The sequence below is a fragment of the Mauremys reevesii genome, linkage group 8 (genome assembly GCF_016161935.1).
Source record: "Mauremys reevesii isolate NIE-2019 linkage group 8, ASM1616193v1, whole genome shotgun sequence".
Taxonomy (NCBI): domain Eukaryota; kingdom Metazoa; phylum Chordata; order Testudines; family Geoemydidae; genus Mauremys; species Mauremys reevesii.
Window position 1 is genome coordinate 37,471,448 of NC_052630.1, and position 15,974 is coordinate 37,487,421.

Sequence of the window (15,974 nt, forward strand, 5' to 3'; positions counted from 1 at the left end):
GAAAGCATCCTCTGCCCACAACCCCCATCACTGTCAGGGGGCTTTTTGCCCCCGTCCCTCAACAGTGACATGACAGGGCCCAGCCTTCCCCTTTAGGGTGACCACATAGCAAGTGTAAAAAATCGGGATGGGGTCGGGGGTAATAGGAGCCCATATTAAAAAAAACCCTCAAATATAGGGACTGTCCCTATAAAACCGGGACATCTGGTCACCCTATTCCCCTTCCTCATCTGTCATGGGGTACTTTTCTCTCCGCCTCCCCCACCACCGAAAGAACCCGGCCATCCCCTCCATTTCCCCTCAGTCACAGAGTGATTTTCTCTCCCCCACCCCCGACAGGACCCAGCCCTCCCCATCCCGTTAATGAAAGGCCCATGCTCACCTTTCCCCATCTCTGACAGGTCCCAGTGCTCTCTCTCCTCTGTCACGGGCAGGTGCTTGCCTCTCCCCTTCCTCCATCACTAACAGGGGTCTCCTCATCCCCGCATCAATTACAGGACCCACTGATCCCCCCTCCCCCATCACTGACACAGTGCTATTCTCCATCCCTCCCCCATCAGTGGCAGAGTCAGCACTCCCCCTCCCCCATCACTGACACAGTGCTATTCTCCATCCCTCCCCCATCAGTAGCAGAGCCAGCACTCCCCCTCCCCCATCACTGACACAGTGCTATTCTCCATCCCTCCCCATCAGTAGCAGAGCCAGCACTCCCCCTCCCCCATCACTGACACAGTGCTATTCGCCCCTCCCCCCAGTCACTGACACAGTGCTATTCTCCCCTCTCCCCCATCAATGGCAGAGCCCAGCACTCCCCCTCTCCCATCACTGACAGGATTTATGCTCCCCTCACCCCCATTACTGGCAGGATGCTGTTTTCCCTCCACCCCTCCCCATGAATGACAGAGTCCTGTGCCCCCCATCACGGATAGGTGCTGTTACACGCCCCCCCCCCAACAGGGCTCCTCACTACTGGGCTGCCTGGAACCACTTGGCTTTAGCTGGGTGACTCCGCCTGGACCGCGCCCTGGAGAGGTAGATTTCTGCGTGCCCAGGTTCAGCTCTTCCCCGCCTCTGTCCCTAGGGCGCAGGGGCCTTGACACCAGCTGTACCTGGCTGCAGCACAGGCCTGGGGGGGGGGGCGACCCGTGCGTCAGGAACCCTCGCGGAGTGAACTGGTCATTTGGGTGCAAGGAAAGAGGCCACGGCCCCGCCCTTGTGCCACCGCTGTGCTCGGGCAGGCTGAACGCCGGGGAGCACGTGCATTGGCGCGGCTTGCTGCTGCTTGCCAGGGGCTGCTTGTGAGGGGGGCGCCCAGGGCCCGGGTTAGGCAGCAGCGCTCAGAGGCAGCCAGAGAGGAGCGCGGAGTCGCTCGCTGCAGATGTGAGCTGCGAAGCCGAGGCGGGGGAGGGGAACCTGAGCCTCAAAGCTCCGGCTGCTCGCAGGCGCCAGCCTGAAGGACAGAGGCGAGTGAGTGTGTCTGGGCTGCAGGGACCGGTGGACTCCGTCGATAACTCATGGCTGAGCTAGAGCAGAATTAATAAGCTGGTGCCAGTCTGACGGGGGCAGTAAACATTAAAAAGGGCGCCCGTCCCCAGAAGACCCCTCCCTGCCACAGCTAAACCTGGAGGGGCTGCGCTCAAGCTGAAAGACCCAGATCCTCAAAAGTATGTGGGCACCTAATTCCCATTTATTTCATTGTCCTGTAGGAGCCTAAGTAGCTGAGAGGCTCTGGACCAAAGCCCCCAGGCATCTGGCTCTACCATGCCTTTACAGTGGAGGGGGAGGGATGCCTCAGTGGTTTAAGCAGTGGCTTGTTAAGTCTAGGGTTGTGAGTTCAACCCTCAAGGGGGCCACTTAGGGGTCTAGGGCAAAATCAGTACTTGGCTCTCTTAGTGAGGGCAGGGGGCTGGACTTGATGACCTTTCAAGGCCCCTTCCAGTTCTATGAAATAGGTATATCTCCTTATATTATAATTAACAGGCATACTTGTGGCACCTTAGAGACTAACAAATTTATTTGAGCATAAGCTTCATTAGATGCATGCAGTGGAAGATATATATATATATACACAGAGAACATGAAACAATGGGTGTTACCATATACACTATAAGTAGAGTGATCAGTTAAGGTGAGCAATTATCAGCACAAGAGAAAAAGAACTGTCTGTAGTGGTAATGAAAATGGCCCATTTCCAGCAATTGACAAGATGTGAGGAACTGTGTGTGTGTGTGTGTAGGGGGAGGGGGGAATAAGCATGGGGAAATAGTTTTACTTTGTGTAATGGACACAGGACCCCGCTCCCACACCTGTGCCCCCAAGGCACTGACTGTAATAGTGTCTAACTTCAGAGCACACCAGGGACATTTCACAAGCAATCAGGGCTGGCATTAGACCCCCTCCACCAGCAGACATTAAGAAGTGCCCCCCCATACATTTCTGAAGCACTGAGCACAGTCACACCCCTGTGGTGTGGGGCCCCAGCTAATTGCCCCACTTGCTACCCCCCTAGCTCACAAGCCCTCCAAGGACATCTGGGTGGGATGTTAACAGCCCTGGGCACTGACACCTTTCACAGCCTATCCCCTAGCCAGAAGGGGAGGGGTCCCAGAATTAGGGCCTGGACTGGCTACAGGGTGAGTCTGACCGGCTACTAGCTGCGGGGAGAAAGAAAGCCCCCTAGGAATGTCAGGCTCTTTCTCTTCTGCCCTCTTAAGTGTACCATCTTGCCCCTGCTAGCAGCCCCTTTCCTGTGTCTGAGGGTGCCTGCCCCTCTGGTCTCAGGAATGCTGGTTTGTACTCAGCACGCTGGACTCCTCGGGCACTGGGCTGGTGGAGGTGGCTGACGGTGACAGTCATTGCAGGCATCCTGTCATGGCTGCCCTGGCTGTGCCCAGCCACAGCAGGAATGGTGTAAGCTGTTACAAAATGCTGATGATGCTACAGCTAGGAGCAGGCTTGGTTTATTCTCAATTGATCTCACTGTTTTTTTTTTCCTTAGCTGTTTATACAGATCACCCATCCACACTTCTCTCCTCAGCTGCACCCAGGGGCGGCTCTAGGAATCCCGCCGCCCCAAGCAGGGCGGCGCGCCGCGGGAGCGCGCTCTGGCGGTCCCCGGTCCCACGGCTCCAGGGCACCTCTTGCAGACATGCCTGCGGAGGTTCCGCTGGTCCCACGGCTCCGGTGGAGCATCCGCAGGCATGACTGCGGAAGGTCCACTTTAGCCGGCTACCGCCCTGCCGGCAAAATGCTGCCCCAAGCGCGCGCTTGGCACGCTGGGGTCTGGAGCCGGCCCTGGCTGCACCTGTATAGCTTTTCTGCATCATAGCCCTGCCCTCTCGCTCTGCTTTGGCCTCAGATTTGCGGTTGCTTCATAACGAGCTCCAAATCACACTGACGCAGGGGGACTGGCTCCCTGCTAAAGGTCAAGGGAGCTGATTGTGGACAGCCAGAGAACCGAGAGTTTAGCAGAACGGGGACATTTTCCGTCTCACGCATGCTGCAATTTTGTCAGAGCTCACCGCACAACACCCCTCCCCCCCACACACACTTCAACAGAGTCCAGCGAGGGGCTCCTGGCCTGTCACGTGTCTGTGGGGCAGCGGGCAGGCTGAGGTGGGGACTCAACAGGCTGGTGTCTGGAGTGGGGGACTTTTCTCCCCGCTGAATTCCGTCAGGGGCTGGGTGAGGCCTTTTGCCGCCATCTGGTCTCTCCAGTGCTGTGAGACTGGCCCCGCAACCCCTCCCCCTTTCAGGCTCGCACTGGGCTCGCTGAGGCAGCCTGCCCCTTGTGCGGCTCCCCAGGGGCTGGGCAGTAAATGGAACATCAATACTGTTCACTCCATTGACTGGCCTTGAATGCGCAGCTCGGCTCTAGTCCCTTTAAGTGCCGTTTAAAAATCTCCTGCAGTTTAATCTGCATCATTTCCTATCGATCCCAGCAGTGCTGTGCTGACTAATGACATCTTATTTAATTGTGCAGGATCTCAGGCTTCCCGCAGCCGGAGTCAGATCTCCACGCTTTAGGAACAAGACACATTATGCTACGCAGACATCAGAGCTTATATTTGCACAACCCCTATCGCTCACCAGATCTTGGCACACTGTAGAGACCCCTGAGCTGCAGCCGGGTCTGGCTTGGCAGCCACGGGAGTGTTGGCCCAGGACAAGCAGGCAGGCCTGCTATTTTAGGATCGGGGCTCTGGGTGTCTGTGATTCTCAGGAACAGCAGCCAGACCTTATGGGTGTAGAACATCCTCAGCGAGCCATCCAGTAACCTGCCTAGACCGATGGCACATACCGGGTAGATGTCTGATCTCTGGGGTGGAGGGTTGAGGCGCTACACACCTGCTGCTGAGAGCTGGCAACCAGGGCCGGTGCAACATATTAGGCGCCCCAGCTCACCCCTGCTCCGCCTCCTCCCCGAGCACGCTGTTGCTGCTTCACTTTCCCGCCTCACAGGCTTGCTGCACCAATCAGCTTAGGCGCAGCAAGCCTGGGAGGCAGGAGAAGTGAAGCAGTGACCGCGTGCTCGGGGAGGAGGCGGCGCAGGGGTGAGCTGGAGCAGGGAGCTGCTGCATGGCTCTGCTGGTGGGGGGGGGAGCTACCATGGGGAGGCGCCTCAGGGCAGTGGGGTGGGTGGGGAGCTGCCGCAGGGCTCGGGGATGGGGTAGGGTGCAAGGTGGAAGTTTCGCCTAGGGCACAAAACATCCTTGCACCGGCCCTGCTGGCAACTGCTCCTAGGATCATGCTACCCTTCAAACTATATTTTAGGGCCACTGCTTTTGCCTTCCCCATCAAAACTATTGTTGTCTGACCCCTCACACTCCGCTCCTCTTGGTCTAGTGCCTTTAGCAGCCTAAGTAAAACAGGGCTCTGCGCCTTCTGCCTAAGGGTCAGGGAAGGGAAAACATCGTGTGACTCAGAGAAGGTTATTGCCGGATAATGGTCATGACCACAAAGGCAGCAAAAGGAAAACACATCACCCCTCTTTGGCTGCGGCTGAGACAGGCCAGGAGGGAATGTAGGACACTAAGCAGATGTGGCAGGGTTGGAAGAGGGAGCAGGTCTGAGGGATTCTCAGTAACTGGTTAACAGGGAAAACATGAGGATGAGTGAGCACAGGCTGCTGCGTCCCTTGTCTCCAGGCAGAGGAGAAGGTGTTGCAGAGAGGCTGAGCTCCTGGTTTAATCAGGTATTGCGGAAGCGGAGAAGGGAAGTGTTAGAAAAACAGTCAGAAATAGCACCCTGCCTTGGAGCTTGCAGGGGCGAGGTGACCTCATTCGGGAAGCTGCGGTTTGCCGGCGTTGCTATTCCGAGGTGTCTCTTGGATACACACCTTCAGATTTCCGCACATTCCGAGTGAGAAAACCCAGGGCTCAGCAGCGGGGGCACATGCCTGATTCTCCCTGCGATCACAGCTGGGCCCATGGGTGACAGCTCAGCTCAGTACCCTGGCGCCTCTCCTTTGCCAGAGGGCAACCGGACTGTGCGTGGGAGGCGGTTCTGCCGCTCAAAGGGTTATTTCGGCCCCATTAAAAGGTTGCTGGCATGAGGCCAGGAGCATAAATTTTGTGCACCCCAGAGAACTCTGAGTAATACATATTTCGTGTGCGATGGGCTGTGGCTGCCAGGCCGAGCTATGTGTGACTGGGAGGGGAGCTGGAAGCCCTCCAGCGAGTATTTCTGGAACCTTTGTTCCGAGCCCAGACTGTCTCCCTGAGAGGGGGTGTTTATGGCGAAAAGATTTCTCTTCACTTCTCGCTTTTAAACCATCGTTGTCATAGCAACAAAATCTTCCATTCTCCAGTGCCAATGACTGCCTAGAAAAACTGGGCATCTCTGAGACAGAGCTATCACCTCCCCTCCCCCTAAGCAGAGCGAAGGCAAGAATGGGGCTGTCTCTGCTGGTCGGAACGTGTGTTTTTGTGGCAATGTGCGCGTGCAGGGCAGCGATCGCAGGACAGCAGAACCGAGCTGGACCCTTGGGGAACAGCTAAGCAGGACATGCGGGCGCTAGGTCCATAGGGCGACGCTTGTTCCTGGGATTCCTGCGGAGAGAACAATTCAGCAGCTGGATGCAGACCTTAGGCGCAGGCGAGGCTCCGTGGAGGCGCTGCAGAAAAGGACGATTCTGATAAAAACGCTTGGGCTGTGACAGGAAAAACAAATGGGGGAGGGAAATATCAGGGTTCCATTCGCGCTCGGCACTTGGGTTTGAGATGTGAGGCTCCGGATCAGGGGCTTCCCTGCATCTCACGTGGGGAGCTGCGAGCGCAGCTGCCATGAATTAACCACGGAGATGCCGCAATCCCTGAAGGCAGCAGCGGCCTCTGTCTCCATGCAGAAAAGGGGGGATGGGCGGAGCACACCCAGTCTGAATGGCTCTCTCTGCCTGCAGGAGGCGGGGGCCCATGCACAAAACCAGAGAGCCGGGGGTGCCCGCCGTGGCAACGGGGGAGGGGAGCGCAGAGAGGCTACTGTTACATTTCTCCTTGAAAAGAAAAACGCGCAGCGCGCGTCCATACTTTCCAGATGGGATCATCCCGCAGCCTCTGCCATGGGAGCCAGCAAACTCGTGACAGCCCTCGGCTAAACTCACCCACCAGCTGCTGAAAAACGGGCCATTTCCACGGCGGGCAAGTGCAATTTAGATCAAAGATGCTTTTGTCTGCCAGGACCCGAGCACTCCCAGTCCCTACCCACCCGGAGCTGCTGAATGAAAGCGGAAGTCCCTTTAGATCTATCCGCCAGGCCGCGCGGGGGGCAGCCCCTTGAGCCCGGATGAGGAGAGGGGTTCTGGCCATTCTCGGGAAAAACAGGGGTGTTGTCCCTTATGCCCAATAGCTCAGTGGCTAGCGCGCTAACCAGCAGGCCAAGGCGTATCCAGGAAGCGGTGCTCTCTCAAGCTCTCCTGAGGAAGCTGTTCAACTTTGTATTCATTGGGGCCGAGAGAGCGCACAACCGGAATCCAGGGACAGCCAGGACACTCCCCTGGGACCCAAGTCCCTGCCAAGGAGTATTTAAGTATTTTTATCAAGTACCTTCAACAACAGAGATAGAGAAGAAGTGTTGTTGTTTTTTAACCCACGAAAAGTTATGCCCAAAAAATCTGTTAGACTTTAAGGTGCCACCGGACTCCTTGGTTTTGTGAATACAGACTAACAGGCTACCCCTCTGAGAGATAGAGAAAGCGCTGCCCCAGTGTGACGAAGTGGGACTGTTCTTAATGTTTCCTCTGAATAGTGTAGGCGTGCCTCAGTTTCCCCTATGCATTTCTTAAGTCTCTAGGTGGTGGAATAAGGGGGTGTAATTGTTGCAGAGCAAAGGGCCAGTGTACATAAATGGCCGACATTCCGTCTCCTGGCAACTAATGGCCTGAGCCCTTGCCCCCTGCAAGGGGATGCTAAAGGTGTTAGAGAACAAAGAGATCAGGTGACCTCCTGGCCCCGGAAAGGAACAAAGCTCAGAGGAGAAGGGGCTGGAGGGTCAGTTTGGAGTTAGCTGGGGATGAGGAGCGAGTGCAGATGTGGATGTCTGGCTCACTGACCCCCCAGGATGGACCCGGCTGAGGGGTCCTCTTCTCTGTACCCTCAAGCTCTGTTTTAGACCATGTTCTTTTCATCTAATAAACCTCTGTTTTACTGGCTGGCTGAGAGTCACCACACCCCAACACTGCACAGCTGCACCCCAGCTCATACTCCTCCCCCCCAGACACCACCTCTACAAATGCATGCTGTTGTCTGTTCACACAGCCACACACACCCAGCCCATCTAGCAGGCTCAGGCATGTCCCCCTCCCCCAAATCCACACCAAGACAGTCTCATCCCCACCCCCACATGAACACACGTGCTCCTCCCTCCACATAGATGCACTGTCTGGACATCAGGGGGGTACTTCTCTCACTGCCCCTCCCCCATGAACACACCTGTGCTGAGTTGTGCATACACAATCACTGATGGTAAATCTCGGCCCGGGGCGGAGGGGGCAATACTCGCTGCTGGGAGGGGGATGTCGGGGTGCCCCGGTGCTGGGTTACGGGCATCGCGGCCAGGCACAAAGCCCAGCCTGTTTCCTTAGCCGCACAGCAGGGTCAGAGGTGGGCAGGGGGATCAGAGTTGGGTGATTTGTTCTGCGGGGCTACCCTCCAGGTTAATTGGCTCCAGACTGCCCAGGGAACTGTGGAAAGGCCCTGGGGCTGCAGTGGGTCAGACTGGGGGCAGCCGGGACACTGGAGACAAACTCTGGAAAATATTTGCTGTGCCCCCGGCTCTGTGCTGGCCCCTGCCCAGCCCCCTCCCGGGGACCCTGCCTTGGTGGGATGGAGCCAGCTGGAGTGAATTAGGAGGGCAGGTTCAAAGTGATCGCTGCTGTGCACATGGGGGGGGGGGAGAATTAAACGCTTCCAGTGCTAATGAGAAACAGTAGTGTGAGAGATCAAAGGGTCTGGACCCCGCTGGTCTCCCAGGCTCTACAGGGGCTAGGGGGCACCCTGGCTAGGCAGTGTTCTGGGTGGGCCTACAGGGAGCTGGTCTCCCCAAGGGCAGCTGTGTCTGCCCACGCACGCAGCTTCAGTTCAGCCGGGCTGGGGCAGTGACTCAGGCGCTTTCCAGGTTCCCAGCTCAGCACTCTGCCGAGAGGTGATGAAAACTGAAGCAATCCACTCCGTGGCAGGGGGAGGAGGAGGCAGCTCCCTCCCATACTGGCCAGTCTGCCTGCTGGGATTTGCACCAGCCGCAGCCAGAACCAGAGGCTCTAGGCTTCATGGCCTGCAAACCCTTTCCCTTCCCTAGCTCCTTCCTGCCTCTCCTGCTCTCTGAGCAAAGTAGTAATATCAACCACCACATCGATGGTTTCCATCATCAGCACCCCCCGTCTCTGACTGACCTGGGGTGAGGAGTTGGAGCTGGTGCAAACGATGCAGGGAGATACAACAAGGTCGCCTGCTCCTGTAACGCTTGGCACCCTCCCTCGAATGGGGCTGGGTTCTCAGGAGCCAGGAACATGGAGGCGGCTCCTAGGGAGCTGGAGATCCCAGAATTGTAGCTTATGTTCGTGTGACCATCAGCATCGGGCCCTGTTTCTCTCATGTCCCCTCCTAGGGATCTGCAGCATTCCCCTGGCCCCAGGTACTGCCCCTCCACCAGTGCCCTTCATTGCCCAGGAGTCAGCAGTATCTCCCTGCCCTCTTCCCCCTCCTTCTATTTCCCTATTTAGGGAGGTAAAACTAATCTCAACTTCCCCCAAAATCGGGTTGGGCCCCAAGGCCTTCTCCTGTGGCCCTCAGAGTCAGCAAATCTGATGAGCCTGACTCCATGCAGCAGAAGTCAAGTGCCTACAGAGGATTCACTCCCTAAATAAATCTGCTAGCTGGAGTGTCTGGGGCTGCTGAAATCTGATGAGGTTCAACAAGGACAAGTGAAGAGTCCTGTATGTAGGATGGAAGAATCCCACCGCTACAGGCTGGGGACCAACTGGCTAAGCAGCAGTTCTGCAGAAAAGGACCTGTGGATTGCAGTGGATGAGAAGCTGGACATGAGTCAGCAGTGTGCCCTTGTTGCCAAGAAGGCTAATGGCATATTGGGCTGCATTAGTAGGAGCATTGCCAGCAGATCGAAGGAAGTGATTATTCCCCTCTATTCGGCACTGGTGAGGCCACATCTGGAGTATTGCATCCAGTTTTGGGTCCCCCACTATAGAAAGGATGTGGACAAACTGGAGAGAGTCCAGCGGAGGGCAACAAAAATGATCAGGGGGTTGGGGCACATGCCTTAGGAGGAGAGGCTGAGAGAACTGGGCTTGTTTAGTCTGCAGAAGAGAAGAATGAGGTGGGATTTGATAGCAGCCTTCAACTACTTGAAGGGGGTTTCAAAGGGGATGGAGATAGGCTGTTCTCAGTGGTGGCAGATGACAGAACAAGGAGCAATGGTCTCAAGTTGCATTGGAAAAGGTCTAGGTTGGCTATTAGGAAACACTATTTCACTAGGAGGGTGGTGAAGCATTGGAATGGGTTACCTAGGAAAGTGGTGGAATCTCCATCCTCAGAGGTTTTTAAGGTCAGGCTTGACAAAGCCCTGGCTGGATGATTTAGTTGGTGTTGGTTCTGCTTTGAGCAGGGGATTAGACTAGATGACCTCCTGAGGTCTCTTCCAACCCTAATCATCTATGATTCTATGTCTCCCTCCCCAGCCATGGGGAGTAGGAACAAAGAGGCTGTCTCTGGCGGTGAGGCCAGCAGCTGGCCAGTGTGCAAGTGTGGGTCAGGTTTCAGGAAGCCATGAAATCTCCCTCTGCGCTCAGCCTGAGCTCTGCCTTAGGGCTTCATAGCAGGCAGAGGGGAGGTGGGATGGGGGCCTCCAGGGAGGAGAGCTCTCCTTGGCTCACCAGGCGCCCGAACTCCTATCAGTCATTCAGGAGATCTGCGGGTATGATGTGAGAGCTGGCCCTAAAGTGGGGGGACCTTTGCATCCCCAGCCTAGCTCCTCCAGACCATGTCCCCTGCCCTTTCTCCTCCTCGTGGTGCCCCCCCCCACTGCTTCTATCCGAAGGGGGAGGGGAGCACAGCAAGCAGGGATGTGTTTCAATTTAAGAGCTCCGCACTTCTCCCACTTGGCTCAGCTGCTGCCACTAAAAGGACAACCCCACAGAGTTCTAAGCCCAGCAGGGGTAGTGCAGGCAGCTCTCCCTCCTGGCCAAGCAATTGGCAGCCCCAGAGCTTGGGGCAATGGAGGGGGGTTGTCCAGAGGCCCCTGATGGGGGTGGGGGTGGCTGGGGAAGCGGTACCCCTAGGTCGGGGGTTCTCAACCTTTTCTGAATCAGGCCCCATCTTCTTACTTTTTTTTAACTTGGATCCACCACCACCCCCTTACAATAGCCAGAAGCACACTGCCTGGCACATGGGATGGCATCAAGGCTGAAATCCCCCCACCCATGAGGGGCAGGTATGTATAGAGGTACCTTCAAGGATGAGATGCAGATTAGGGGGCCCCTCAAGACAGAAGTGGGAGTGCAGGTGTGTGTGGGCAGGACAAACTCTTATTTTGTAAATGAGTAGATGCTGAGTTGGCAGCAGGGTCTGGATTCCCCCCCCCCTTAAATCCCTAGTATGAGGTGCTGGTGGGGGGGGGTCCCAAACCCCTGAGCCCTAGAGCCAGCCGCCCCTCAGACACCCCAGGAGGCCCTGTGGGGGGGGCCTGGCACCTCTGAGGCTCTCCTTGCCCAGCCTCAAACCCTACCTCAGGCACAAGCCCCCGCCCCCGCCCCCGCCTGGCCCCACTACCCAAGTCCATCCCCTGGTGTAGCTGGGCACCTGCAGTCCTTCAGGTTGTGCAGGAGCTGCTGCTGCTCAGCAGGCTGGCCCATGCTACTGGAGGTGGAACTGCACCTGGACAAAGCGCAAGGCCAGTGCAAGCAGGGCTGAGTGCAGGCAATGGCACTTGGCACAGAGCCAGGGCAGCAAGTGGGTCTAATGCACCAGGGAGACCATTCCCAACCCACATGGACACCCATCCTCCTCCAACACTGCCCCCACTGAGCCATCACTGAGTGGTGTTGCAACACCGAGCACCATATCGCAATGCCATTCACTCAGATTTGCTCTGGTTGCTCCTCTGTCATGGGGTGGCTGAGCCAAATTTGAGTGAGGGGCATTAATTACTGATTTATTGGAAGACTCCCTATGACCCCTAGAAACTTTGATGCATTCTCTAGTTGAGAACCTCTGCCCTCCTCACTGAACCTGATCACAGATAATCCTCTGCCTGTGCTGCTCTGTGCCTTGCTCATCTGCCTCTAGGCCAGCACCAAAAGCCTGTAAATAAGCAGAACCCATCACTGCAGGAGCTGTCTCAGCTCCCCAGGGCTGCCTCTGTGCAGAAGAAAGTTCAAGCAGCCACCAGTGCTCCTATTCATCCATCTCATAATTTGAGGAACAAGGGGATGTCCAATTACATTAAAGAAGCAACAAGTTTAAAATATAAGCGTGGGGAGGAATAGCTCAGTGGTTTGAGCATTGGCCTGCTAAACCCAGCATTGTGAGTTCAATCCTTGAGGGGGCCATTTAAGGGTGTGGGGCAAAAATCTGTCTGGGGCTTGGTCTTGCTTTGAGCAGGGGGTTGGATTAGATGATCTCCTGAGATCCCTTCCAACCCTCATATTCTATAAGACTTAGAAAAAACACCATGAATTATTCCACAGAACTCACTGCCACAAGATTCAGTTGAAACAGTCCTACTGTATTCACAAGGCTTAAATTATTTGGAAGATGCATGAATCACAGGGTGAAATCCATGGTTTGTGTTATGCAGAAGGTCAGATTAAACTATCATAGTAATTCTCCCTTCTGGCTTTAACCTCTATGAATTCTTATTTCAGGAAAGTCAGAGCCTGCAGCATGAGCTTCTTCACAGCAGTGCCCTGACTACAACACTGTCATGAGAAGGTATCTAAAATGCAGCCCATTTCTCCCTGTAATAATTAATTGAGCTTGTCCAGCCCTTAGGATATTTTAAATGAATTTAGTGCTGGTAAAAGGGGTTAGCTTCATGGAGTCCACAGCCAGAAGGACCCATTGTGATCATCTAGTCTGACCTCCTGGCCAGATAAGGCAGAGAACTTCCTCAAAATAATCCCTAGAGCAGATATTTTAGAAAAACACCCCATCTTGATTTAAAATTTGTCAGTGATGAACAGTCCTCCCCCACCCTTGATAAATTGTTCCAATGGTTATTTACTCTCAGAGTTAAAAATTTACTCCTTATTTCCAGTCTGAAGTTGTCTAGCTTCAACTTCCAGCCATTGGATCATGTTAGATCTTTCTCAGCTAGACTGAAGAGCCCATTATCAAATATTTGTATGTTCCATGTAGGTACCTATAGACTGAAATCAAGGCATCCCTTTACCTTCTGTCTGTTTAACTAAATAGATTGAGCTTTTTGAGTCTATCACTATAATCTTTTATTCATTCTTATGGCTCTTCTCTGAACCATCTCCAATTTATCAGCATCCTTCTTGAACTGTAGACACTAAAAGTGGACACAGTATTCCAGCAGTGTTTGCAACAGTGCCAAACACAGAGGCAAAATAACTTCTTTAGTCCTACCCAAGATTCCCTTTTTTATGCATCCAAAGATCATATTAGCCCTTTTGGCCACAGCATCACACTAGGAGCTCATGTTTAGCTGATTATTCACCAGGAACCCCAAGCCCTTTTTCAGAGTCACTGCTTCCTAGAATAGAGTCCCCATTCTGTAAGTTTGGCTTACATTCTTTGTTCCCAGATGTATACATTTAGCCATGTTAAAATGCATAGTGTTCACCTGCACCCATTTTACTAAGCAACCCAGATTGCTCTGGATCAGTGACCTGCTTTCTTCATTATTTACCCACTCCTCCCCAATTTTTGTGTAATCTGTAAACTTTATCAGTGAAAATTTGATGTTTTCTTCCAGGCCATTGATAAAAATGTTAAATAGAATAGGGGCAAGAACCAATTCCTGCAGCACCCCACTAGAAACACACCAGTTTGATGATGATTTCCTATTTACAGTTAAATTTTGCAACCTATCAGTTAGCTATCATTTAATCCATTCAATGTGTGCCATGTTACTTTTATATCATACTAGTTTTTAAATCAAAATGTCATGCCATACAAAGACAAACCCCTTACAGAAGTCTAAGTATCTTATATCAACACTATTATCTTTATCAACCAAATTTGTAATTTTGTAAAAATAGCAAATTATTTTGACAGGATCTGTGTTCCATAATGATTGGCATTTACTATATTTGGAGTGCTGCCTGCAGTGACTCAAGAGTGTGAGTGCCAACCTCAGGGCAGACTGTTAGGAAGCAGGGCACAAACACCAAATTGGTTGTGAATTCTATACTTAGATTTCACTAATGAACTGTCAAGTGTAAACTCCTCAGGCACTGTAACAGACTTACCATGGAATCACAGACAGTCCCCTTGGGCACCCTGATATATCTTGCCACGCAAGTGAGCTTACCTTTGTGATAGCTGGTCCCTTACATCAACTATAACTGCAATATTCAGGTTACTCCCAGTCCCAAAGGAACAGTCACTTATCCCCTGGTCACTTGCACCTTAGATCTCACACCAAAGACAGCACTTGTTGCCATTCCTGTAAAGATTTATCCTATATAAAGATTTATTAAATAGGAAAAAGAAACCAGAGAGCTATTTATATGGTTAAAGCAGGTAAACACATATACGCAAATGAGTTCCAATCTTAAGTTTCAGAATCATAGAATCATAGAATCATAGAATTCAAGATCAGAAGGGACCATTATGATCATCTAGTCTGACCTCCTGCAAGATGCAGGCCACATAAGCCGATCCACCCACTCATGAACTAATTTTCTCCCTTTACTCTGCTCTTGAATGCTCCAAATCGTGCTTTAAAGACTTCAAGTAGCAGATAATCCACCAGCAAGCGACCCCTGCCCCATGCTTCGGAGGAAGGCGAAAAACCTCCAGGGCCACTGCCAATCTGCCCTGGAGGAAAATTCCTTCCCGACCCCAAATATGGCGATCAGCTGAACCCCGAGCATGCGGGCAAGACTCTCCAGCCAGACCCTCTAGAAAAGGCTAACAATATCCCAACATTGACCCTTTGTACTAATTACCAGTGTGGCACGTTATTGACCTATTGACTAAACCCATTATCCTATCATACCATCCCCTCCATAAACTTATCCAGCTTAATCTTAAAGTCATGGAGGTCCTTCACCCCCACTGTTTCCCTCGGTAGGCTGTTCCAGAATTGCACTCCTCTGATGGTTAGAAACCTTCGTCTAATTTCAAGCCTAAATTTCCTAACTGACAATTTATATCCGTTTGTCCTCGTGTCCACATTAGCACTGAGCTGAAATAATTCCTCTCCTTCCCTGGTATTTATCCCTCTGATATATTTAAAGAGTGCAATCATATCTCCTCTTATCCTTCTTTTGGTTAAGGAAAACAAACCGAGCTCCTCAAGTCTCCTTTCATACGACAGGCCTTCCATTCCTCGGATCATTCTAGTGGCCCTTCTTTGTACTCGTTCCAGTTTGAATTCATCCTTCTTAAACATGGGAGACCAAAATTGCACACAATACTCCAAATGAGGTCTCACCAACGCCTTATATAACGGGACTAGCATCTCCTTATGTCTACTAGAAATACCTCGCCTAATGCATCCCAAGACTGCATTAGCTTTTTTAACGGCCACATCACATTGCCTACTCATAGTCATTCATCCTGTTACTAATACTCCAGTTTACAAGGTCATCCAAATCTCCCTGGAGGATATCCCAATCCTTTTCCGAATTGGCAATACCTCCCAACTTGGTGTCATCCGCAAACTTTATCAGCCCACTCCTACTTTTGGTTCCGAGGTCAGCGATAAATAGATTAAATAAAATCGGACCCAAAACCGAACCTTGAGGAACTCCACTGGTAACCCCCCTCCAACCCGACAGATCACCCTTCAATACGACCCTCTGCAGTCTCCCCTTTAACCAGCTCCTTATCCACCTCTGGATTTTCATTTCGATCCCCATCTTTTCCAATTTAACCAGTAATTCCTCATGCGGTACCGTATCAAACGCCTTACTGAAATCAAGATATATTAGATCCACCGCATTTCCCTTGTCTAAAAAATCTGTTACTTTCTCAAAGAAGGAGATCAGGTTGGTTTGACACGATCTACCTTTCGTAAAACCATGCTGTAATTTGTCCCAGTTGCCATCGGCCTCAAGGTCCGTAACCACTCTCTCCTTTATAATTTTTTCCATGACTTTGCATGCTACAGATGTTAAACTAACAGGCCTGTAGTTACCTGGGTCACTTTTTTTCCCCTTCTTGAATATAGGAACTACATTAGCTAATCTCCAGTAGAACGGTACCACCCCGGAGTTTAGAGATTTATTAAAAATCATCGCTAACGGGCTTGCAATTTCACTCACCAATTCC